At 48.4% G+C, this 24457-nt stretch overlaps 1 protein-coding gene across 5 annotated transcripts in view; it reads left to right on the forward strand.

Annotated features, from left to right (window-relative positions):
• BACH2 (BACH transcriptional regulator 2) overlaps positions 1 to 24457 on the forward strand; it is a 388459-nt gene that overhangs the window by 232020 nt on the left and 131982 nt on the right. The window lies entirely within an intron of this gene.

Consider the following 24457-nt stretch of genomic DNA (forward strand, 5'->3'; position numbering starts at 1 on the left):
TTTATTGCCCTTTGTGCGTGGCTAAAAATACAATTCATACAAATCAGAATATGTGGCGCTAGCAGAATCACTCTGTTCATTCTGATGACCGGTTTGCCCACATCTTTGCGCGTGTCTGGTAAGTGGGAAAATGGGAAAGAGAGGTGCCTCTGTTGAAACAGCAAAAAGCAGGCAGGATTTTGCACCGTTTGTCTACATGTGACAGTTTATCAGCATTTTCCCCTTCTGAAGGAAGAAAGGCACAGCTCATACATAAACAAATTGTGCCCATGGCAGGATAAAGGAAGGGGCAGAGGCCTTGAGTCTTCTCTAAAAAGGAATTGCCCTGTTTGAAATGCCATCTTGTAGCATCTATCTTCTTGGCTCATCGTTAGAAAGGGAAGGGTCTCTTAGGAGGGTTTTCTGAGAGATTGGAAAATGCGTCTCTTTGCACGCACGGTGGTGAGGTGCGGCTGGCGTCAAGGATGAGCGTATGCCTGCCCCATAGTCTCCTCTGCAGACAGACGGTGGGGGACAGCTAACCAAGAAAAAACTCCCCTTCCCCCGGCTGCCGAGTCTGCTGCCACCACAGTCAGTGACAGCATGTCAGTTTGTGGCTAGAAGAACCACCAAAGAGAGGTGGTGTCAGCGTTCGCAGGGAAATTTGTAGCTGCGTGATCCCGGCGATGGTGCTGTCCCCTTCCACCGGCTAAGCGGTGGTGGCATTTCCAGAGAATGAGAGGGTCTGCGAACGTTCTGAGTCTTTTTGTTTGATGTAATTTGTGAAGTGGGTGAGTCAAGAGAGCAGTCAAGAGAGCCTCTGAGGCCGGCGCCGCGGCTCACTAGGCTAATCCTCCGCCTAGCGGCGCCGGCACACCGGGTTCTAGTCCCGGTCGGGGCGCCGGATTCTGTCCCGGTTGCCCTTCTTCCAGGCCAGCCCTCTGCTGTGGCCAGGGAGTGCAGTGGAGGATGGCCCAGGTGCTTGGGCCCTGCACCCCATGGGAGACCAGGAAAAGCACCTGGCTCCTGGCTCCTGCCATCGGATCAGCGCGGTGCGCCGGCCGCAGCGCGCCGGCCGCGGCGGCCATTGGAGGGTGAACCAACGGCAAAGGAAGACCTTTCTCTCTGTCTCTCTCTCTCACTGTCCACTCTGCCTGTCAAAAATAAAAAAAAAAAAAAAAAAAAAAAAAAAAAAAAAAAAAAAAAAAAAAAAAAAAAAAAAAGAGAGCCTCTGAAAAAATGAAAGACTGAAAATCGCATTCCTCCAAGGATGGCCGCCAGCGTGGTGCAGTGGTTCTGCGTGAGATGAGAGCTTTGGGTGAAAAAAAGGTCCTGGATCAAATCTTAGCTTAGCTACCTGTTGACCTTGACCTCTGCTAGGCCTGAGTGTCTCTGTTTGGAAGTGGGAACAGGAACAGCACCTGCCCCAGAGACTGGGTGGTTGTGCAGGTTCCATGAGATAAGGTGCATGGAGCTTAAAGCCATTGCCCTGTAAAACCAGGGGGTGTGATTCTGACTTGTGCTGTCGCGTTGGAAGAAGCAGTGGAGAACCTGGAGGCTCCCCTCTATTATGCTCAGAGTACAAATTTTGGAATTCAATGGCCAAAATATTAGCCTCTGGTGGAGTGTTTCTCGATCCAAAGGATACATGTATTTCCAGGGCTAATTGGTTCTTTGTGGGTTACCGTGCAATCTAGGGTAGGAAGCATGTTTCTCTTCTCTATTTTGCCATTAAAATTAGTACACTGTAAGCCTCTCTTTCATGATCGGCACTGTGTTGGGCATATTCAGTTATTTTACCTTCTCACTGTGCTTTTAATTTAAGCACGGGTATTTCAGTTCTAACATCTGTGCGTGTTAATGGTGGTACCTGCTGGTGTACATTATGAAAGAGAGAGCACTAAGGTAGTAATCAAGTAAGGTTTTAAATATTTCAGGTGGAAATGGGCAAAACTTCAGGAGCAATGAACTTTCACAGTGGTGTGGAAGACATAGAAGATAATTGCATCTGTTATAATTCCAGATATTGATCAATCCGATGAGTGATGAGTGACCAAATGCTGACAGGCGGGAAATAATTACTGTTGCTCTTACTTTTATTGATTTTTATTTTTGCACGTTATTTTCTGTCTCACGTAGACCTGCCCTTCGAGGAGTGTTTTGCCACCCACCAGAGTGTGTTCCATTATAAAATAAGTATGTGTCTCAAAATGCAAGGTTGTAGTTGTGGCTATCCTTTCTCTTTTCCGATTGTTCGAGTTCAAATCAGGCTTTTCCCTCGTGTCCTTTGTGACCTTCCAGGGATGCTGTTTCTTCATTTATCAAATTTAAAAAGAAATTAGGGTGGCACCTTGAGTTGGCCTCACCTGGGACCTGACAGGAAGTGATAAATGAGACCAAGAAGCTAAGGAATTAACACATGGTATATTTGTACAACAGTATTGTCTTTATTTCGTCATCTGGTACATTTTCACTGGGTTTTTATTTCTAATTTCTCTTCTGATTTCCCTTGTAATGGTGTGTCCTCCCAACCCTGTCCCAAATACAAATTCTGACTTGTAATATACTATATTAGCACTGTCATGAGATTTATCTGGGCTTTCGATGTTGAGGGCATCAGCCTGGGGTGAAGACATTTCTCCAGGAAGATCCATCTTTCATTGACAAAATGCCCTGGTTCTTCCAGCGAGTCCAGATGGTTCTGCTTTGTCCACTTTTCTCTGGTGTGCCAAATGGGAGATTGCTGTTGAGGCAGAGCAGATCATTCCAGGGTGACTTTCCGAGTTCGTGGCATTGCAGGTGCAGCCATAAACCATTGTCTTTGCAGACCTACTGCACTTTGGCACAGGTAGAAGTGTCTGTAAAAATCCTGGGCCAGAGAAGGTGATGAATTAAGACTGTGGCTGTGATTCCCATCCACACCTTCATACGGAATGATGGAGAAGCTGAAATGCTTGCCACTAGAGCGCCTAGTGCTTCCTCCCGTGTAGCAGCCAGTTCTAACCTACCCTTCGTGTGCAATTTGAGGGTACTGCCTGGGCCAGGCTCATTTTTCCTTTGGTTGAATAATGTAGAGCATTTGCAATGGAGATTTACTCTAATGATATATTTTAAGTGCTTGTCCACATGGCTGCTTTAATGCACTCAGTCATGGAATGCTTTAGAGTTTATTGCTAATGGATGAATCCTCGAGAAAGCCGGGATTTGCAGCAAGATTGACATTTGGAGTGAGAAATATAAATCTAATGAGAGCATTTCAACCAAGGTTTGTAATTAGGGCTGAATGGAGTAAATTCGTACACGCATGCCGCGGTGGGGCACAGCGCAAGGTGAAGATGCATGCCCCACTGTGAATGAGGGACGAAGGCCGATGTTATCAGTGTCAGGCCATGACACTGTGGAGCATAAATGATACTGTCACCAAGTGCTGCACCGGTCCCATGGGAATTCCACTCTAGTAAATTACATTACTTAGACCTGAAGGCATCGTGTCCAACCAGAGGAGGGAAGCACAGGCTGTCGGCATTGCACGGGAGCTGCTACAGCTGGCTGCAGGCATAGAGGCCACTGGTCTCCATTGCACCTGCCATGTGCTATCCTCCTTTGTTAGTTAGTTCATAGAAGTGATAAACAGGTACATTTGGAGGAACATCATGTCTGCAGCAGGGTCTGGACTACAAAGGGCCTTAGGGGAAGGAAGGTGGATTAATTTGTATAAACCATTCACTGTTGCTTCTCTCTGCTGCTACACACAGCTGGGGGATGCCGGGTGTTCAGAACAAGCTTGTCCTCCGTTTCTTCTCTTCTTGGGACACTGCAAGGTGCGTTGTGAGGACTTAGTCCTCGTTCTCTCCTCGCTAGCGTTGTTTCTGTTCCAGCTCTGCCTTAATAAGGACACGTGTTTTCCGTCCCCTGGTCACTGGCTGGCTCTCAGCAGTTCCATCCCTAAGGGAAACAGTGTTCTGGACATAACACTGCATGTGGTGAAAGCACTCAGAGTTAAGGACAGCTGAGTACGGCTTGTGAACAAAGACTGGTTTTTTGCTGCTATTCTCTTTTATCCCCCTGCAGTGCCTTGAGCCCTCTTGGGGTTGACCTGGTCTTAACCATCTCTGGGAAGGACTCAGGAGATGAAAATCAGAGCATCGGTTGCATCCTTCTGGTCACGGGTGTGCTAGGCACCTTTGTCCCATTTGACTTCCAATGCCAGCTCTTAGAGTAGGTGACCTGAAATGAGCCACACCCCCTTAACCAGACAGGAGCTGTCCTCTCCTGGATGAGTGAATCCTGAAAAGATTCCGAAGTAGCATCCACCCTGCCCTTCATCCTGTGTCATGCTCTGTGCTGAGTGTGATCACGCCAGGGAGGCGTCCAGCCTGGGGTCATGGGAGCACACAGAACCCTGCAGACCTCCCCGCAGGGCTTCCAGGTGGCAGACTCAGCAGCTTTTCTGAAACAGGGACACGCCCATAGATAGCAGTGATAACAGTCTCTTGATTTGATTTTTATTCTTTCCAAAATAACACTGTCTATCAAGGTATCATAGGTTTGTCTTTGCTTTATAGCCATAGAGACAATCTGAATTTTAATTCATTTCAAAAAGCCACCATGCTTGGAAAACCAGGCTGGAAGATGGATGGGCGACACCTTGGTCAACAGTAAGCCGGCTGAGACTTCTGTTTTGTGCAGGGTCGCTTCACCTTCAGACGTGTGTTAGTGGATGATTCTCACATAACTTCTGGCGTGAAAGGTGTCACGTGAGATGTCTCGCTGCCTGCCGTGTGCCATCCTCAGCTCCTCAGCACAGAAAGCTGCACCTGTAGAATCTGCCTTCCTCTCTGAAGCCCTACAAAAAGCCAGGCACTCTTGGCCGCGTGGAAGATGAGAGTCTCCATAAATAAACTCGCTAGAATTTCTCCCCTCTCTGTGCGCCTCGTGCTTTCCTGCGCTTTTCTTCATGCCGCGGGTTGGGAAGTCACATGGGCTCTGTCATTTGCCTCAACGTTCCATGTGTGGCATTTTCTTGTGCTCCCAAACTGTATGTTCTGAGTGTTTCTGAATTGTGTCCTGGTGAAAGGGATTTGGCCATGTGGAAGGTAGAACTGGTTTCGATTCTCCTCCATTCTGTGGAGGCTCCATTGTCCCTGCGTCCTTACCAGTGTCTGACTAGGGTCTCTGTCTTAGATTCAAATTGGAAAGTGAGAAGGGGAAGCTCTGTAGGAGCAGTGGGTCATGGGGAGTTGCCGGGACTCATTGAGAAGTGGTTCTGAGAAATACAGTGAACTTGAACTTTGAGCCCTGCTCAGTCTCCCATTGATGATCCCACTGTCCCCACTTCCCTCTACCTAGTAATGCTTTCCCCAAAGCCTACCCATATTTTTTTTCCTAATATTCTGAATGAAGTATCTTCCTAGTGAGGCTCATCTGGAAAGAAACAGAATCCTGTTGCAGTAATAGTTTACTATATGGTTCTTGATAGTCGTAGGAAGTGCTCTGGTTTGACATGAAAGTGACTGTGTAGGGGCTGGCACTGTGGTGTAGCAGGTAAAGCCACCACCTGCAGTGCTGGCATCCCATATGGGCGCCAGTTCGAGTCCCGGCTGCTCCATTTCCTATCCAGCTCTCTGCTATGGCCTGGGAAAGCGGTAGAAGATGGCCCAAGGCCTTGGGCCCCTGCACACGTGTGAGAGACAGGGAAGAAGCTCCTGGTTCTGGTTTCGGATAAGCACAGCTGTGGCCATTGCGGCCAGTTGGAGAGTGAACCAGTGGATGGAGGACATAGCTCGCTCGCTCTCTCTCTCTCTCTCTCTCTGCCTCTCCTTCTCTTGCTATGTAACTCTTTCAAATAAAATAAAATAAATCTTTAAAAAAAGAAAAGAAAGAAAGTGGCTGTGTAGAAAGCACTTTTCTACGGGCCTTGATTTTCTCGTCAGAGGTCAGCCAGTGGGCAGCCGCTCACTTACCTGATGCGTTTCCGAGTGTGAGCTCAGCTGCCCCACAGCGCCGTGTGCCTAAGCTCCTCGCACCGCAGAAAGAGAGACTTCTGGTCTTGACTCGATGAGGGAAAAAAGCGCGAACACCACCAGCAGCTGTACCACCAGAGCGCCTATAAAAGGCATGTTCAGCTGAACAATGAGGTCATTTGTTCAGCCGTGACATCAGGGTGTAGGAATTTAAACAATAAGACTTCTTGTGAAACGTGGCTAAGTAGGCACAGCCAATGTTGCGAAGTTCTCAATGCCCGCGGAAGGCAGTCCTTTGCCTGGGCTTCGAAAGACCTATTAGCTTATAAACCACTGTTAAAGAAAAAGCAGCGAAAATCACTCGTCTCGCAAAGACACTGAAGCAATTTCTGTTCTCAGGGAAGCTAAAAATGCATTCATGTATATAAAGGACCTGCGCTATTATGTATGTAAAAACCCTGCACTCTATTAGGGGGTGCAGTGGCCCCTTCCCTCCTTCACCTAAAATGGGAAATCCACCGTTTTGCGAAGACCTTTCTTGCTTTGAATAATATTTATTTCTTGAAAATGAAAAAAAAATCCTTTAAGTCACTTAGACTTGAGAGGAGTTTTAAGGCTTGATCCTAATTCTCTAAATCCTTCTGACATCGGGGGAGCACAGGGAGGGAGTAATCCTGCTTTGAAGAGCAATTTTAATTGAATTTACTTGAATATGCACCCTAGCCTCTTTTCACTCTGAGCCTTTAAGGAAGACTCGGATATTTGCAGCCCTCAACAGGGCCGGGGCAGGAAAAGGCACAGACTTCCTTGTTGGTTCTGGCAGCATCCCCAAATTTCCTATTTTGATGTTTGAAATCTGACCTTCCAGGAAAGGGGCGGGGGGGGGGGGGAGCAGGGAGGAGGACGCGCGTGCACTGACCGAAGGTGCTGCTGGAGCTAACTTAGTACCTGATGCTGAAGCTTGCATCCATAGGGTCTGTACGGCATCCTTGCAGAATCCTCTTAATTGAAGAAATGTTTCATCTCTATCTCTGTTGACAGGAAAGATTGCCTACTGATAATTGCTTTGCTTAAGTGTCTGATAATATGCCAGGAATGAGAGCATTCTATGTTAGGTCATCTTTAATTATGCATGTACCACCTGTCAGCTCTAAATCAGTACCAGATAAGATTCTTGTGGAGTCAGCTTGGGAGGGTGGCAGGGAGGCTGGCGTGATCTGTTTTAGAAACAACAAAAATAGACCGCAGTAGTAAACAGACCTGATAACCTGCAGCTTTTTTAAAGGAGCCTCGTTTGTATTGTTCTTGAGCAAGACCAAGCCATTGGTACATCTGCACGTTTGAAGCCTCACCCAAGAGAGATAAATCTCTGTGCAGATAAATCACTGCAAGAGAGCCTGGTAGTGCCTCTCCTCTCGGTACCATCTGTTGCATTTCCTTTTTGCTCCCTCTCGTCGTTGTAAATGAGCCAGGGAAAAGCTCAGAAGCACTTTCGTAAGCTATGTGAGGATAGGAAATATGTTCACGATGTTAGATTTCTCGTGTTGCGGGGTTGGTGTTTTTTTTTTTTGTGTGTGTGTGTGTGTTTTTTTTCCAGGCCTTGGTTGGCTTTTTTTAGAAAGACAAGTGTGGGTTGGAAGTAATGCTTCTTACTCTCCGTCAGCTTTTGGTAGTTTTATTCTCACTTTTCAGGGTTGTTTGGGACTTTCTGGCAGGGTGTTTAGGGTTCTTCATTGAAGGCTTAGATCCCTCTTCTGGTTTTTGATAGGGTGGATTTGCGAATGGTGCCTTTCCACCTGTTGGAAGCTGAAGGAAACCTCAAATTACTGTGCACTTTTCACAGAGATGGGGTTAGGTAGCTGAGGGGCCAGTGGCAAAGAAGGGCCCAGCGAAGGAGGTAACAGGTGTGGAAGTTACCTTGTGGGGTGGTTCGCACTTCTACCATGCACTCACTCCCCAATCTCCATGAGAATTTGTGAACCAGGGCCTTAGAAATAATTTGGAAATTCCAAAATGCCTTGTTCTAAGCACTGCTGGCTAGTGGCATTGAAGAGAAACACAGGTCAGCTAATAAAGAAAAGAAGACCTATATCCCTTGTCCGGTTCCGTCAGAGTACTGGGGTCCAGTTCATGGCTCTGGGTGACCTTTGACAGCCTTTTGATACCTGGGAAGCTGTTTGCTTTTCTACCCTAATCAAACCGAAGTGCTGGCTCAATCTCAAAAAAAAAAAAAAAAAAAAAAAAAGAGTAGAGTCAAGCCCTACTTAGTACAGTCACGTTGCTGGTGCTTTGGCTACTGAATGCTCACATCACAGTTAGAGTAATCAGGTATTGTATGAAGAGCTTTGACAGCCGTGTAATGGACACTTCTTAAAGCAGAAGACAAGATACATTCCAAGCCTGGACAGAAAAGAGCCTCAGAAAGTTAAGCTAAGTCAGAGAAAAACAACAGAGGAAGAGAAGAAAGGCAAAAACCATGCTGCCACGTCTCTCACTCCAGCTCGTCTTCACAAAGTCTTTTGTATCTCCCTGGAAAGACCTTGCACCCTCTCCACCTGGTTAACTCTTGGTTTCGAGTCGTCGTCTAAGTGTCATCTCCACCAGGACGCTGTTCTGATCCTTTCCGGCAAAATCTGCGGCCCCTCCTGTGTGATCCGCAGCATGCTGCCCGCCTCCTTGGCAGCTTTGATGGTGTCGTGCTGTGAGAGCTGGCTTACTTCTCTTTCCCCAACAGAGTGGCAGCTGGAAGAGCCAACGTTGGCCTAATGGGAGTAGGTGAGATCTCACATCCAGAGCGAGAGTGGCAGTGACTTCATTGGACTGCACAGTAGCAGTGATGTCAGTGGACTCCTTAAGACCATGTGACGGATGTTAGACAAGTACCTGTGAAGAGGGAAACACAAGGATACTGCAGAAAGCTCATGGGAAATGGAATTAAAATTTTTGTTCATTTTGGTGCAAAAGAAGTTTTTGAAATCCTTGCGGGGTTTTTAAACAGACACATGTTCCGTGAACTTGAACACGGCACCAGTAATGGGGAGGAAGAGAGAGAGTACGGCTGAAGAAACAGCAGAAGGGGAGGCTGGAGATGAGAGACAGGAGAGGTGCAAGAGCCCCATGTAGGTGCCTGAACCACTCTGCGTAGAACGTGCAGAACCGGAGAAGAACAAGAATTTTCCTGCAGATGAAGTCCACCCACAGCGGAACCTACAGCCTCGTTTGGGAGCTAGAGAGTCACTATGTTTGGGAGCCATGTTTGGGTGCTGTCACAGCCAGGTTGCTGCTCCATGGCGGAGCACAAGCAGACAGCACTACCGCCTTTAAGGCAGCAGAGTCCCTGTTCTGTGCAAGTCACAGTCGGATGACCAGGGGGCAACATCCCCAGCCTCCATGCAGTGGCTGGGTGGTCTGGTCCTCAGCGCTCACCTGGCCAACAAGCCCCAGCTGAGGTCTGGGCTGAGATGGGTGGAAGGGAGTCAGCTATTCCCTTGAGAAAGCGGCGCAGTGAAGTCACAGGAGCACTGGCCCGAGTCCCAGCTCACGTGCTTCCTGGCTTCTTGCTTGCTGTGTCTGTGAGTGGCTCCTACGAAGCCATGCAAACTAGAAATATTGTTGTTCACTTCACACAGTTGCCGCGGGGCTTGTGGGAGATAAAGGAGTCCTTTGTGGGTGGCAGTGTTCCGTCCATGGTGCTTGTCCAGAGCTCCAGCTCCACCGTCAGTGACCTCTCACCTTGATTTGACCAGTGAAACAGAGGACGTGATTTCCTTCCTTTCAGGGTGACCGTTATCTGGATGATTAAATAAAATGTCATATATATGGGGCGGGTGTCTGGCACAGCCATTAAAGTGCTGCTTGGAATACCCACATCCCTTATGGGAGTGCGTCAGTTCGAGTCCCGCCTCCACTCTCAATTCCAGCTTCTTGTTCATGTGCACCTGTGCACTCGGGGAGGCCACCAGTGGTGGTAGTTCAAGTCCTTGGGTGCCCTGATTGACTTCCTCATTCTTTGCTTTGTAGCTTAGCCTATCCTTGACTGTTACAGGCAATGGGGGAGTGGAACAAGAGTAGAGATACCTCTCTCTCTCTTTCTGAATATGTATGTGTCTTTCACTCTCTCTCTTTCTCACTCACTCACTTTCTCTATCTTTTAAATAAAAAATTTTTTTCAAGCAAAAATTGATTCAGGGCAGTGGTTAAGATGGCACTTGGAACTCTCACATCCCATATCCAAGTGCCTGGGTTCAAGTCTCAGCTCTGCTTTCGATTCTAGTTTCCAGCTGGTATACACCCTGCAAGGCAGCAGGTACTCAAGTACTTGAGTCCCTGCCACCCACATGGGAGACTTGGAATGAGATTCTGGCTTCAACCTGGCCCAGCCTTGGCTGTTGCAGGCATTTGGAGAGTGAATTAAAAGATGGAAGATAGGGGCTGACACTGTGGCGTAGTGGGTAAAGCCGCCTCCTTCAGTGCCGATATCCCATATGGGCACTGGTTCAAGTTCTGGCTGCTCCACTTCCAGTCCAACTCTCTGCTATGGCCTGGGAAAGCAATAAAAGATGGCCCAAGTCTTTGGCCCCCTGTACCTGCATGGTAGACCCAGAAGAAGCTCCTGGCTTCAGATCAGCACAGCTTTGGCCATGTGGGGAGTGAACCAGCAGATGGAAGACCTCTCAGCCTCTCCCTCCCTCCTTCCCTCCCCCACTCCCTCCCCCCCCCCGCCTCTCTGTAAATCTGCCTTTCAAATAAATAATCTTTTTTTTTTAAATGGAAAATCTGTCTCTCTGTGTCTGTCTTCTTTCAAATAAAAGAAAAATAAGTATATTTTTAAAGTGTTTGCTCAATCACAGAGGTTTAAATATCTGTGTAAAATGAATAAATAAAATAGGCCAATGCAGTGCCTGCGTCTGAGTGGGCCGTCGCGGCTGTGAGCTGTGGGGGCTGGGGGAGGGGTACCTCTCTCACACGCTGCTGGTCAGGTTCTTGGAAGCATCTCTCGTTCTTGTTCCAAGTCCTGACTTGGCTCCTACCCCTCACCCGGCCGTGTCCAAATGAAACACCTTTTTCACATTTTCTTCTCTTTTTTCCTTCCCTCCTGCTTCTTTCTCTTCCTTCTTATTCTCTAGCTGATTTCCCTACACACCTTCTTTTCTTCACTCTGTATACGATTGTATTGAAAATCATATTCTCAAGGTTTTTTTTGTTCAAAACAGAAGCTTTTGTGTAGCTTGGGGCAGTGGGGGGGGGGGCGGGGGCAGAAGAAGTGAGTTTTTTCATTTTCATCTGAGTTTGCTGAAGTCCTTGTCTTCTGTGTTAGCAGTTTCCCATTCTCGTGTCCCCTGGGTGTGTAGCCGTGAACATGCCGACGCCCTGCACCTGATGGTCCTGGTGACATTGCTGGAGCCGGGAATCTCACCTGCGCATTAACTGAGACACGGCAAACTGCTAAGTCTGTGCCTGCAGACAAAGGGCTTCAGACTGCCAGCCGGCTTCTCCTGTTCACATCTTCTCCTGTTGGAAGGAGGTTGCTCAAACAGAAAAAGTGATGGGCAAGGTGGGGGGCGGGGGGCAAGTTTTGGCCGTTTCACCAAGTCAGGAACTAGAGCAATGCCTCGGGATGTCGTGTCTCCCGCAGTCACCTGATGGGCAGGAGACAGGCTGGTACCCTGCCCTCAAGCCCTCTCAGCCCTGGTCTACGGCTGCAGCTCTGGAAACCACAGCTCCCTGTCGGGCTCTTCCCTGATGTTTTTCCATAGGGGCAGCTTCCGTAAGTGCAGGTGTGACAGTAACAGTAGAGAGCTGGTGAGGGAAAGGAGAAAGGGGGGCAGAGCAGTCAAGGGAAGATGGGAAATGCGATTGCATTTAGTGCCAGGAGCGGCCACTGGTTTGCCCTCTGATGAGCTGGAAGGGGTGCAGTGTGCAGGCAAGGCAGCGTGGCTCCATGGAGATTTGAGTCAAGCTTACGGGGAAGTGAAGTGACACTGGCTGCCCTCCTGGCTGTAGAAGCCACAGTGAAGCCACGCATTCTCCACGTGTATCCCCTATAACATGCATTTCTCCTGGTTTATGTCCTGCTAGGCTAAGTTGGGCTTTAGTTAGCTGAAGAATACTTTCCCACTTCAGTCATTCCTAATTTTTAAGTAAAAACTGCATTTGTTCTCTCTTTTTTTTTTGTCGTGTTAAAATGCACTTTAATTGTAAAAATCGTTTTGTGTAAATATAGTTATACATCTACCTGTCTGCACACAATGATTCTTTTATATATACAGATATGATACACACGTCCTCCGTACCACAGAACAAACTCAACCTTAGCTTTAGGATTAACGCTGCCTTTCACTGGGCCTTTCCAGTGACCACCATCAAACAGCTGTGTGCAGGGGTTCAGGGCAGAATTTAGAACTGTCTTGCTCATTTTGTAATATGAGGTAAACAAACAAAAATAGATTCAGTTGCTCTTATCGCTATAAAATGCTGGAGTATTAATCAAAATAGGGTTTTTACATTTAAGGCGACAGGGAGGCAATGTTGATCCTAATTTGGAAAAAACAAAAATCAAGAAAACAATTTTTCCAAGGAAAAACTTTTCAGGAAAGGGTCACTTTCCAGATCTCTATGGAAATGTAGTCAACAAGCTTACTTCTCCTCTGTTATCTCTGTCAACAAGGTCAGCCCTCGGGCTGCTTTGGAGCACACATTTCCCACCAGTCTTCACTGGGGGCTCTTGCATTTGTTCTCTTAAAGAGAAAAAGAGCAGTGTCTCTCTCTCTCTCTCCTCTCTGACCTGGTGCAAAGAGTATGGCTCCTCATTCTCGGGCTGGCTTCTTGTTCTTTTTTTAAACATTTATTTATTTGAAAGGCAGAGTTAGCTACAGAGAGAGAAAGAGAGAGAGAGAGAGAAAGAGAGAGAGCTTCCATCTGCTGGTTCACTCCCCCCAAAATGGCCACAATGGCCAGGCTGAAGGCAGGAGCCTGGAGCTTCTTCCAGGCCTCCCACATGGTTGCAGGGGCCAGCCACTTCAGCCATCTTCCACTGCTTTCCCGGGTGCATTAGCAGAGAGCTGGATCGGAAGTTGAGCAGCCAAGACTTGAACCAGTGGCCATATTGGATGCCAGCACTGCAGGCTGCAGCTTTACCTGCTGCACCACAGCGCCAGCCCCTCTTGGGCCAGTTTCTGACTAAGCAGCATCCCTGGCCTCTGCGTCTCTGTGGGAAAACAGGGAGAGCAAAGCCTACCTCGTGTACCCCCGGGCTGTCCTAGGGTCCACCTGAGAAGAAATGTATGCAGAAGCACGTTGGAGATGAAGCTGCTAAATCCCTGAGGAGTTTGATTATGACAGGGAAAGACGTTAGCTCTGTTTTTCACAGCACACTTACTTGTTTCCAAAAGCTTGGTGCAACACCTGTGGTCATTTACTGTGTGCAGTTTAATCAGCTGCCAAGTTTGCAGCATCTGGAAAGAGACATCATTTTCTTCTTTCTCCTAGAAGATGCTCCGGACCTTGGTCTCATCATTCACAAACATCCATGTAGTATGTTTTTCAAAAGCTGATGTGAAGATCTTCGGGCTTTCCATTGTCCCTCCTCTGGGTTTCTGCCCCACTCTTTCCCTGTGCTCTGTGGCCACCACACTGTCTGTGCATGCCCTCCAGGTAGAGTATCTCACAGAGAATCTTGAAAACATGCCCACGGAACCATGGCAGAGAGAGCAAGTGCCAGGGGCCTGTGTATTTGATAGGCAGAACTGGGATGGGAACAAGAGCATACCTGATGCAAGTAGCTGACCCTTGAAGCAGGACAAGGAGAAAAGCAAAAGCAAGGCACATCTGGGAACCCCTGTGTTGTCTTCCCATAGGATATCTTCATATTTGCCCTGTCCCTCCTATGATGTCACGGGCCCCCTGAGGACAGGGACATCTGATTCATCACTTCTCTATTCTGTGACGCCTGAGATAAGCTTACAAATAGTAGGTCTTTTTTTAACTCTGGGGAAAAAAACAAATGCTGACTTCAGGATAAGTTTGAGGACGTGGAATGTGTGCAGTGATTTTGCCTATGCTTTGGGTGCAGACTTCATGCCAAGAAATTTCAAGGAACCCCAGAAATATGTGCTACATTCCCTGATGTCCCCCCAGCACCTAGATCTGTGCTGATGTGTCAAAGGTGCTTAATAAATGTTTGTGGAGTGAATGAATCAATCCATTCTGTAGATATTTGTTGAGCATCTACTATGTGTACAGGGGCTACTGTATAAGTTCAATAAAAGGTTTGCCCCCAGGAAACCCATATGGAGAAGACAAACACTGAAGCTAATCATTATTTTGCTATGTGGTAAAGCAGTGATAAAAATATGCAGAGACGGGGCCGGTGCCGTGGCTCACTTGGTTAATCCTCCGCCTGCGGTGCCAGCATCCCATGTGGGTGCCGGGTTCTAGTCCTGGTTGCTCCTCTTCCAGTCCAGCTCTCTGCTGTGGCCCGGGAAGGCAGTGGAGGATGGCCCAAGTGCTTGGGCCCTGCACCCACATGGGAGACCAGGAGGAAGTACCTGGCTCCTGGCTTCGGATCGGCACAGCGCGGGCTGTGGCAGCCATTTGGGGGGTGAATCAACAGAAGGAAGACCTTTCTCTCTGTCTCTCTCTCTCACTGTCTAACTCTGCCTGTCAAAAAAAAACTATATATGCGGAGAATTGATTTCCTATCATTTGTAAGTGTTGTCGTTAGCACCTTGCAACAAGAAGTGTTGAAGAGGAATCTGAGCTCTTGTCACTTGTCCTGTCCTTTGTTTGCCTAACCTTGTCTCAGGCTGTCATGTTTCAGGGGTGGTGGAGTGTGATAAGTTCCAAGCTAGAGTGTTACGCTAAAGGTCGCCTGGAAAATGAAAGTATGTCTCAGCCTTCCAGGCCAAAGGTAATTCCCACCTAAGAATAGATGCCGCTGGCTTGGAGTTGTTCCTGGTCCCTTTGTGTTTCCGCTTCCTCTCCCTTCCCTCTTTTTTTTTTTTTTTTAAGATTTGTTTATTTTTATTTGAAAAAGTTACACAGAGAGAGGAGAAGCAGAGAGAGAGAGAGAGGTCTTTCATCAGATGGTTCATTCCCCAGTTGGCCACAATGGCCAGAGCTGTGCCAAACCGAAGCCAGGAGCCAGGAGCTTCTTCCAGGTCTCCCACGTGGGTGCGGGGGCCCAAGGACTTGGGCCATCTTCTACTGCTTTCCCAGGCCATAGCAGAGAGCTGGATTAGAAGTGGAGCAGCCGGGTCTTGAACCAGATCCCATATAGGATGCTGGCACTTCAGGCCAGGCCGTTAACCTGCTGTGCCACAGCGCCGGCCCCTCCCCTCCCTCTTGAAGGCTGGTGTTCTGTGGCTGCCTGCAGCCTTTCAGATAGCACCTGCCAGCTGAAGATTCGACTTCTCTGCAGACTCAACGTCCCCCCAGAGCTTGGCACAAAACCGCCTAATGGATGTTCCTGGGGGATTTCATATTCAGCCTGTCCCAAGTGGAACTTGTTATTTCGCCCTCCCATTCCCAGGAGGAAGTCCCCCCACATGCATCCACGCATCAGATTAGCAAGCCCAAAGTCAGCCCTCGCTCTCCCTGCTCCACCTCCAGGAGGCCTCCTTACCCCTCGGAACTCACCTTGGACACCGAACTCCACAGGTGTAGCATTTGCAGAGAACCTGCCCGCCCCTCCTGGATGTTTTCCATCCTCTCTGGATTACTCACAGAATCTAACCCAGTGAAAATGCTCTATAAATAGTTGTTGTTCTGCGTGTGGTTCAGGGAGTCAGGGCAAGGAGGAATGTCTATACGTGTTTAGTACAGGTGCAGTTTTTTTTCCTTAGTAACTTTGATCCACAGTTGGTTGAACCCCACGGATACGGGGTGCCGACGGTGCTGCTGTAAACCTCTCGGACCTGCACTGCTCTGAGCTCATAGCTTCAGTCCACCACCAACTGCCCAGGCCCCAGTCCTTTTCTCCTCTAAGTTGTCCACAAAGAAGCCCACACAATCTATTTAAAACACAAATACGAACTGATGCCTTCTGAACTCCCTAACCAGCCCATTAGCTTCCCGGTGTCTGGCCCCTGCTGACTTCTCTAATTTTGTATCCTGCCATTGCTTCATTTCCATGGTCCCAAGCCTCGCACAATGCCTGGGCTCCACGGATCTTCACCATCAGCCCAGACCTGGAGAGGAGAGGACAAGCATTTACGTGAGACTCCCAGGTGAGGGCAGATATGGGGACCTGCTGGATGTGTTCCCGAGAGGACCCAGAGGCTCAGAGGATGTACACTGCAGGGGAGGGGAAGGAGCTGGACACACACACGCAGCCGAGCCTGCCCTTGGCCACACTAACCTACTTGAGGTTTCTCTGTGCCCTGTGGTTTCACAGCGTCATGCCCTGGCTGCCGAATCAGGCCCACTCTCCCCCTTTCCCCCACCTGATCCTCTTGGCACACCTAGCAGGTAGCTCCCCTGGGAGGCCTGCTCTAGCCTAACCTCCCTCCAGGCAGTCTTCCAGGCTTGAAGGTACAAGAATCAGCCACTAACCTCATGCTTAGGCCAGGCTTAGGAAGTGGCCTCATCCTTTGCTAGGATGTGTGAGCCCATAAATAGTTGTCATGTTGCAACGTCAGCACTGTGATCAGACTCTGTGGGAAGGGTCTGTGGGGGCCACGTCTTACGCCTAGCGTACATCACCACTAGAAGCAGGGTCTGGTCCACAGCAGACAAAGCTCTGTGGACTGAATGAGGGACCGAGTCAGCCCACCAGGGCACATTGCTATTTCACAGTGGACCACAGCTTTGCTTTCTCCCTCCGCGGCTGGGTCTCCCTCTGCAGCTGCTCACATACCCTCTCACCGCCTCCCTCCCAGAGTGCACCTGCATTGCTTCCTGGCTAGCATTCATCCCTCATACCCCCACGCCTTGCTGCATGCTACCCATGCTCTGATCTGTTGTGAATGTCACTTGGTCCATGTCCTCCGCCCCCGGGGACCCCTCGGCGGCACCTTGTCACTCACTGCGTAATGTCTACACAGCCCCTCCTGGCATCCCAGCCTCTGCTGTCTGCCTCACCTCCCACCTCTGGACAGCCAAGCCAATTTTCCATACCTACCACAGAGGGGCCTCACCTTCCAGCTCTGTTCCCTGCCCCCACAACGCTCTGTTTTCCTGGACCAGCCGTCCCCTCCTCCAACTTGTCAAAATCAATGATTTTTTTTCTGCCAGACCAAATGCTCTTCTCGCTGTCAAATCCAGAGTGGCTGCTCCAGCCCCACGCGATTGCCCTTTCGCTGCCCTATTACAACACTTGGTTTGTCCCGTCCGTGTGTTCCCTATTATGCATTGCTTTGAGTGTAATTATGAATCACGAACGCCTACTCTACCCAGTGCAAGGCAGCACCATGCCTGTTACCCACCCAGCCTGCAAGATAAGTCCATTTTCAGTGACCCGCTCTCCAAGGTCAGGCCGCTAATAAGGGCGGAGCCAGGCTGGCAGCCCCGCCTCGTCACTGCAAGTCCCTCGCACCACCCCCTCTAGTGGTTGTCACATGCCTTCTTTAGAATCAGGAGGGGTCCTCAACCTTGTGTGTCTTGTTCCAACCACCACAATAGTCTGTTGAGAGTCCCCTTGGGCTCCTAGGAGTGAACTGAACACCTTGTGCACAGTACCTGTGGTGGGAAAGAGCGGCTGCCTGTCCACTTTAGCTCCTCCACGTCATACTGCAGCACACTCTCCGTTTGATGTCTTTCAGGGAATGGCGCAGTCTTGCTGTCCCCACAGCCTGGCTTTCCCTGAACTAGCCTGTCCTCTCCCTCCTGAATCACTCAACTGCCCTACCTGTTCTCCTTGCCTGGAGTCCGCCCTTCCCTGTGCTACAGAGTCACCTTCGTAAGCATCCACCTGGTCACTTGGCTCCAAGCACTTTTGCTTTCAACTCCCATGTCTGACTTCCAGGGTCCTTCTCTTCACCTCCAATCCAGAGTCACGTGTTCACCTGTGTCTCCTACTAACCTCCAAATCTAATTCCTCTTATGAGGATATTCCAAACAGTGTGTGGAAATGAATTTTTAGTAGATAAGCTCATGTTGGTGCCAAAACTAATGTGGAAATCCATGACTATGTGGGCTCTTCACATTTGTGGAAACTGTGTATCAGGAAAAAATGATGGATGGATTTCTCTTTTAATTCCATTTTCCCATGAATTTTTTTGAACTCCCCTTGTGTCTGAGCCCCTGATCTCCTGCCTTGGACACACCACAAGATTCCTATATCATCCTGTTTTGCCATTCGGTCTGGTTTGCCACATAAATACCCTTCCTCCTTGCTAGCTCTTGGTTTACTGGTTCATTTGGTAACCACACGTTGATCCTTGGTGCCTGCTGTGATGCAGGCACCAATCTAGGCTCCAGGAACATAGATTGTGAGCCATGCTTTGCCCTTAGGGGACTCCCATTCTCCTGGAATGTGTAGACACAAAAGCAGACAGCATATGGAAATGCAGGGAAGCCGTAAAAGAGTTCTCTAGGAAACTGTCATGTTCTACCCTTTCTTTATACTCTGGCAAGTCTATTTTTTGTCCAAATGAATTCTTCCTTTTGTAAGTCCTTATAATTCTAATTATCATGTATTATGCAATTTGACATTTAATCACACACTGCCTTATGTTACTATTTAAGTGTTTTCTCCCATCAGTGTCCTGCGTCCACAGGTGGGTTCCACATGCCTTGAAGCAAGGGCTGTGTCTTACATGAGTATCTTTTACATCAGCGTTATCAGTTAGCATTTGCTATATAATGAAACACCCACATGTCGTGGCTTAGAACAACATGCATTGTTTGTCACACATCTGTGAGTTGACTGGGCAGTTCTTCTGGCTTGCACTGGCTTGAGAAGGGCCAGAGGATCTTGGACATAGGTGGGCCTACCACCTGTTTTTGTAAATAAAGTTTTATTGGACCATAGGCACACCCATGTTGTCTATGATGCTCTCCCGCAACATCAGCGAGTGCAGTCATTGCAACAGAGATAGTCATACGGCCCACAAACCAGACATCCACCCCATCTGGTCCTGTGAGAAGAAATTTGTCAAACTCCGTTGTTGGGTAGGTGGTTCCGAGATGTTTCATCTCTGTTCCACGCAGTCTCTCATCCTCCAGGAGGCCAGCTGGGGGCCGTTATGTGGTGATCTCAACATTCTGAAGTCAGAGAGGGCAAGCCGCAGTACACAAGCATTTTTTAAGTCTCTGTTTGCAAAACATTTTCTGTGATATCTTTGGTAAAAGTAAGTCCTGGGGCCACACCCCCCAGATGCTGTATTAAAGTGGGAATCATTGCAGCCATTTTGGAAAGGAGTTGACGACAGCACCCTGTTCTTCCTGTCATTCTGCTCACCTCTGTCCCCAGTGCATAGCATGGAGCACATGCTAGATACTCAATATCTGCTTGTGGAGGGACATGAAAAACACAAATTGTGTCTTTGGGGGCAGGAAATACAACAGGTAATTATTGTGTAACTATGGCGGGTCCAGGGATCCAGTGATGAGCCAGGCATGTAACTGCTGTATGTGTAGCTGAACCCCAGTTCTCTGTGGTCTCTCTGTTCAGTTATGAACCAGGATGTCTCTGTGGGATTCCCACTGAGGAGCTTTAGCATCTAACTGTGGTTCTTCCATCTGTGGTTTCCTTTCTGCTCTTCCCACTGATGATCGGGATGTTGCGAGACTGCTTTAGGATGCCTCTTCCTTACCAGTCCTCCTCCACATCACCAGCCAGCTGATCATCTCAGTGTCCCCTTTTGTTCAGGCTGCTCCTTGTCCAGAAGCTTCCCCACCCACCAAATCCAGCCTAAACTCTAACATCCCAAAGCAGACACCCAGTACGGTTCCTACACGCTTTGCCTGGATGGCTTCCTGTCCTCTGTCTTACTGGTCCGTCACGTGCAGAGGGCTGTTCCCCCTCCCACATTGGCCTGCACCCATCTGCAAGTAGGCCCAGGTGCCACCTCCTCCATGCGACTTCCCTTCTCGCTTCCACTGCTCTTCTGCATTCATAGGGTGCCCAGTTAGGAATGCTGCTCGGAGGGCACATAGCACATATGATTTGCCGTTTGAGTTATCCTGACTCATCCGTTTCAGGCATTGCATTTGGATTGAAATTAAGGACCAAGTCTTCATCATTCATTTCCCTCTGAATACCTTGAACAAGGGAGACTTTCTAAAAAAAAAAAAAAAACCTTGTTTTATAAATAATTAACATTTGCATAGCACTTCTACAAATTTCCAAACCTTTTGCCATTTTTTTAAGGATTTATTTTTATTTTTTACTTGAGAGTCAGAGTTACACAGAGAGAGAAAAGGCAGGGGGAGAGAGAGAGAGGTCTTCCATCCGCTGGTTCACTCCCCAGTTGGCCACAACGACCAGAACTGTGCCAATCTGAAGCCAGGAGCCAGGAGCTTCTTCCAGGTCTCCCACATGGGTGCAGGGGCCCAAGGGCTTGGGCCATCCTCTACTGCTTTCCCAGGCCATAGCAGAGAGCTGGATAAGAAGTGGAGCAGCCGGGACTAGAACCGGCACCCATATGGGATGCCGGCACCTCAGGCCAGGGCATTAACCCGCTGTGCCACAGCACCAGCCCCAAACTTTTTGCCATTTTTTCCCTAGGGGCCATTGACTTAAATTTTTTTTTTTTTTTTTTTTTTGACAGGCAGAGTGGACAGTGAGAGAGAGAGACAGAGAGAAAGGTCTTCCTTTTTCCATTGGTTCACCCCCCAATGGCCGCTGCAGCCGGTGCACTGTGCTGATCCAAAGCCAGGAGCCAGGTCTTCTCCTGGTCTCCCATGTGGGTGCAGGGCCCAAGCACTTGGGCCATCCTCCACTGCCTTCCCGGGCCACAGCAGAGAGCTGGACAGGAAGAGGAGCTACCGGGACAGAATCCGGCGCCCCGACCGAGACTAGAACCTGATGTGCCAGCGCTACAGGTGGAGGATTAGCCTAGTGAGCCACGGCACTGGCCAAATATGTGGTTTTATGTTAACACTAAAAGAAAAAAAATTAAAAACAATAAGCTATCAGTTATAAGATACATTCTAATTTCTGAAGAGTTAGGAGTTGAAAAAATATACAAAAGGGCTTCAGAAAGTTTGTGGACATGGAATTAAAGGTAAATATATGTTGGTGCAAAAAAAGTTGAAATCTGTGTGTAAGAGAGATCTTCAAAATGTTCACGGAAAATGCAAGCCATGAAAAAAATTGAGTATGCATGGATTTCAGAAACACCAAAATAAATGTAGTTTTTAATTCTGTTTTCCTTGAAGGTTTTAAAGTACCCTCATATATCCTACAATCAGTGAAATACAGATTTCAAATAGATAGGGGTGGACAATTAGATATTTCTGAAATATGTAAATGTGCATTGGACTCTTCTGAACAGTCATAGAAAGTGTTCTCATTTTACATAGGAGACATTAGCATCCACAGTCTCGGTGGGGAACATCTGGCCCCCTGGCCATATAAGACCCGGAAAATCATTTGATCTGGCCCTGAAAAGGCAACCATTGGTAGGTCTTAAAATTCAATAAATCTATAGCAGGCTCATTTTCTTAAGTTGATAATCTTACATGGTCTGCAAGTGACATTATAAATATCCAAATGGTCCGTGGCAGAAAGAAAGGGTTCCCCACCCCTGAATTCAGAGCGAAATAAATACAAATACTAGAGCCAAAGCTTGTGGGCCAAATGTTGCAGTTGAGACATAGGTGCCTTGCTAAAATCACCTGTGGATGTCAAATTATCAACACGGACCCTGCTTTTCATAGCAGTACTTATGCAAAGTGATATGCACGCATGCTGGCCCTTTAGTTTGTTTTTCCCAGCCATATTGTTTTGTCATATTACCCCCAGGAACTTCCTGTTACTTGACATAACATGATGTGATGTGATGTGCTGTCTCATGCTGCTTAGGAAAAATGAGAATGATTGTTGGATGCTTAGCTTTTTCTCGGGTTGTAATTAGCAGGCAAAAGGAATCACACACACACCCACAGGAGTTTCTCAACTGTCATTAGCCCAAAATAGTGGAAGGCTTTCCAAACCCAACATTCCACTGAGCGACTTCATCTGCACACTGGCGTTCGGATCTTAAGAAACGGTTGCTGAAATATGCAGTCACCAGACAAAGCTGTTTTGATTAGTAAGTTTGGGTATTTGTTCCACTCTGGAAGGAATGGATATGTGTACATTTTGACTTACAGAAATATTCAGCCAACTTTCAAGAAAATAGGTGTGATAAAAATGCTTTCCCGTATCCATCTGCTCGTAAGTTTCGCTTTATTCAAATTGCTAGGTAAAAGAAGAAAAATGCAAGTGAAAGAGTCTCCCCAGATCAGCAGGAACTGGAATGTGTTCAAGTCTCGGCAGAGTCAGGCCAGCCTTTCATCCGTCCAAGGGAGATGTGTTGAAATCCCCCACTGTTCTCAGGATTACTCAGACTTTACTTGAGTAGCTTGTCAATTGCTGGTCACTGCACTTAAAAAAAAAAAAAAAAAAAAAACAGTTGGAGCGAGCAAAAAGAGTTGGGAAGACTAGCCTAATAATGCAAAATAAGGTCTTTGAAAGAAGATGGAGAGGGAGAGGTTGTTTAGCTGGGAGCAGAAAAGGTGAAGTTAATTTCTGGACTCAGAGGCATTCAGTTTTTGGTAAAGAAGGAACAGTCCATCTGTACCCTACGTGCACCAGCCACAGACCCAGAGGAGGCTGGCTTCTGTCTGTGCTGGACACATGACGTGGTGACAGTTCTCAAAGTGGGTTCCAGTGAGGTGTCCATTTGAAGATGTTTTGGAATCAGTGGCCTTGAGTGGCTAGGAGACCAGACCAGAAAATCTCTTAAGGTCCCTCCAGATAATTAAGTTCATCACCTATTGTAACCATGCAAGCAGCTCTCAGGTCACGACCCTCAGTCTGCAGCTTCCCCCACTGGCTGCCTTGACATGGGTAAATGACTAGCCCTCGTGAGAATGTGGCTGACAGCACACAGTCCCCAAGTCCTGATATTGTAGGAGTCCCAGCCTTGCCGTCCTGTGGGTTACATGGACCGCGCATGCCACAGCGTTGTCTATATCACATCTTGGCCATTTCAAGAACTTTGCCTCTGAAAATGTCCTCTTCCTCTTCTGTGTGATCATTTTTTTCTCTTTCCCATTGCCATATAAAATCTTCAATATTGCCAGATCAACAGACCTCCCGATGCTGCACCCTCCTCCACCGTCTGCCCCACTCTACTGCTCCCTTTCGCACAAAACATCTTGGACATCTCGCGGGGAGGTGCCGTCTCTGCGCCTTCACCTACTGTCCTCAGTGCGCTCCAGGCGAGCTGCGGGCTCCAGTCCTCTGCCAGAGCGTCCCTGTCAAAGCTGCCAGGGCCCACCTGGCTGCCTCAGCTTCCTCAGCTTCTCAGCAGCCTCCATCCAACACACTCAGTCACTCCCTTCTTCCCCAAACCCGCTATCCGCTGGGCCTCCCGGCAGTGCCTCTCCTGAATTTTTTTTTCACTCCATCACCCTGCCGTCTCCTCCTTTGCTCTGTTTCTGAATTGCCACACCCTGAGGCTCCCTCTTGCACCTCATCTTTGCTCTCTGCACCTTGCTTGTTAGCTCATCTTCTACCCTTCACGGCACTAACTTCCCAATTTAGGTTTTTGGCCCTGATGTCTGCCTTGAATAACGGGTGTATAAGTATCTAATGGGGGCCACTTATACATCCATGCATCATTTCAAACTTCCCTAAAACAAGATTCTTAATTTCTCCCCAGCCCCCACCCCTCACATATACTGGAAACTGTATCCCAGTTGTGCTCTGGACCTCACCATCCGCATCCAAACCACCACCAAGTCTGCTGCTTGTACATCCAATCAGATACCAGCTGGCCAGCGCCGGGGTTCACTAGGCTAATCCTCCGCCTGCGGCACCTGCACACCGGGTTCTAGTCCCAGTCGGGGCGCCGGATTCTGTCCCGGTTGCCCCTCTTCCAGGCCAGCTCTCTGTTGTGGCCCGGGAGTGCAGTGGAGGATGGCCCAAGTCCTTGGGCCCTGCACCCCATGGGAGACCAGGAGAAGCACCTGGCTCCTGGCTCCTGGCTCCTGCCTTCGGATAGGCGCAGCACGCTGGCCGCGATGGCCATTGGAGGGTGAACCAATGGCAAAAGGAAGACCTTTCTCTCTCTCTCTCTCTCTCTCTCTCTCTCTCTCTCTCTCTCTCTCTCACTTTCTCTCTCACTCTCTCTCACTCTCTCACTGTCCACTCTGCCTGTAAAAAAAAAAAAAAAAAGATACCAGCTGTCTTCATTTCTCCTGTCTCCTGTGCTTCCCCTCTGAGCCAAGTGACTTGAACGTCTCACCTGAACTATGCTAACCTCCCTGGCTCCCGACTTTCATGCTTGCCTCTACAATTCGTGCTTTAAACAGTGGCTAGAATAAACTTTTCAGAAACAGCAATCAGATGTCACTTGTTTTCT

This window comes from Oryctolagus cuniculus, chromosome 5 (assembly GCF_051225735.1).
Source record: "Oryctolagus cuniculus isolate XC-2025 breed Fujian yellow rabbit chromosome 5, ASM5122573v1, whole genome shotgun sequence".
NCBI lineage: Eukaryota > Metazoa > Chordata > Mammalia > Lagomorpha > Leporidae > Oryctolagus > Oryctolagus cuniculus.